The 2170-nt window shown below is 46.5% G+C and overlaps 1 long non-coding RNA gene across 1 annotated transcript; it reads left to right on the top strand.

The window, feature by feature from the left end:
• Positions 1 to 498: 498 nt before the first annotated feature.
• LOC104962209 (uncharacterized) lies at positions 499 to 1906 on the top strand. The gene is made up of 3 exons (XR_800182.1): positions 499 to 590; positions 1341 to 1542; positions 1744 to 1906. It is a non-coding gene; the product is annotated as an uncharacterized lncRNA (long non-coding RNA).
• The last annotated feature ends 264 nt before the right edge of the window (positions 1907 to 2170 follow it).

The following is a 2170-nucleotide window of genomic DNA, read 5'->3' as shown; positions in this document are numbered from 1 at the left end:
CTCTCTCTCTCTTTCTCTCTCTCTCTCCCTCTCTCTCTCTCCCTCTCTCTCTCTCTCTCTCTCTCTCTCTCTCTCTCTCTCTCTCTCTCTGCGTGCTCTCTCTCCCCCTCTCTCTCTCTCTCTCTCTCTCTCTCTCTCTCCCTCTCTCTCTGATCAAATAGCTAAGTGTGTTAGTTCTAACTTGAAGTGTGTTTTGCTCACCGGTCCGTCACAGCGGGTAGAGCTGCGTGTTCTCGGTCAGCTGATCGTGGTCTCTGATCTCTCTCGCTCTCTCCCTCTCTCTCTCTCCCTCTCTCTCTCTCTCTCTCTCTCTCTCTCTCTCCCTCCCTTGACACACGTTGCATTCCGTTATTTTACTGTCTTTTTTGGACACCTTAAAAAACTGCCAGACCGGTGAAGCCATTTTGGCGAGCTTGTTTTGCCGCACAGAGAAAAGCCTCATGTATTTTACGTCATCTGATCGGCTCTCCTGATCGGCCTTTATAGAGAGCACCGATCAAACTATTAGGAGTGAATATCGGCCGATAATGATCGGCAGCCGATTGATCGGAGCATCCCTAATGAAGACATACAAAAAGTTCTTTACAAGTGTATGTAACCTTTTGACCACAACTGTAGATTTGATGGCTGTGGGGTTGATGTGATGTGTGTGTGTGTGTGTGTGTGTGTGTGTGTGTGTGTGTAGATGTGAGTTTGATGGCTGTGTGTAGATGTGTGTGTGTGTGTGTGTGTGTGTGTGTGTAGATGTGAGTTTGATGGATGTGTGTAGATGTAGGTGTGTGTGTATGTGTGTGTGTGTAGATGTGCGTGTGATGGTAAGCGGGGTGTTAGCAGCGTTATTGAGCCGCTGCTCTTTCATTACCTGCTGTTCCCTGCAGAGCGCCGCCTCGGCCACCTTATTACACTTATTACAGTTATTACAGTTATTACAGAGAACAGCAGCAGCTCAATGAAAGGAATGAAAGGAGTCCCAGAGGAGCAGCTGGTTACCTCCATCATGGCCGCCGTCACAGCTCTCTGTGAGGAGGCCTTCAGGGAGCGTGGGTCATATTACTGCCTGGCTGCAGAGCTTTAATACGGACACTTATTAATCCAGCTGCAGGAACAACAGGAACACAAGCTGTCAGATCTGAGGTCAGCTGACTCACCTGATGCTTCTCTAGCTCCACATCGCTGCATAAATGTTGCTTCTAATTGCTATTAGCATAGCATCGGCATCTACATCAACTTGCCAACTGTTATTAAGTCACCACTGAGCTGGGCTCTGGTTCACTTGTTTCTCTTAATGACAGAACTCTGACTTTTTCTCAAAATCTTGACTTCTTTTAAACAATTAACAGAAAATGCTGTAAAACCATCCCATCACCTCAGAGCAACAGGAAGTGGGACCACCTCATCCATCACTACTGACCACATGATCCCCCCTCTGGAGGCTGGTCCTGTGTGTGTGTGTCATTCATCACTAACTGAGTGTGTGTGGTTATTCTAAACTGAGTGTGCGTCTGCAGGTGGGAGGGCTCCCCCCCGCTGGACGCTGACATGGTAAACACTGTTTATGTTTAAATATTTAATATCACTGAGCTGTTTACCAGTGTGCTGATGTTTGTGTGTGTGTGTGTGTGTGTGTGTGTGTGTGTGTGTGTGTGTGTGTGTGTGTGTGTGTGTGTGTGTGTGTGTGTGTGTGTGTGTGTGTGTGTGTGTGTGTGTGTGTGTGTGTGTGTGTGTGTGTGTGTGTGTGTGTAGGATGTAGAGGCGGTGCTTCAGGCTCTGTCTGGTGCCGGCTCGGTTCAGGTCCAACAGCTCGGCTCGGTTCTGATGCAGCATCTGAGGTCGGCACGGCAACGCAGAGTTGACATCATCGCCCAGGAGATGAAGGCTGTGATGGACGAGAGGGACGGGTCTGTTGCCATGGTGAGGATCTACTTCCTGTCTGTCTGATGATGATTTTGCAGAATTAACTCTTATAAAGCAGGAGTACTGTAGATAAGAATATACACCGTGGAGGAAATAAGTATTTGATCCCTTGCAGATTTTTTAAGTTAACTTTAATGGTAGGTTTATTTTAAAAGTGAGAGTAAGAATATAAAAAAAACAATCCAGAAATTGACATTATATAAAAGATACAAATGTATTTGCATTTAATTGTGGGAAATAAGTATTTGATCCCCTA

This window comes from Notothenia coriiceps, unplaced genomic scaffold (genome assembly GCF_000735185.1).
Source record: "Notothenia coriiceps isolate Sejong01 unplaced genomic scaffold, NC01 NC01_scaffold00034472, whole genome shotgun sequence".
Taxonomy (NCBI): domain Eukaryota; kingdom Metazoa; phylum Chordata; class Actinopteri; order Perciformes; family Nototheniidae; genus Notothenia; species Notothenia coriiceps.
This window is presented reverse-complemented; position numbering and strand designations above follow the sequence as displayed.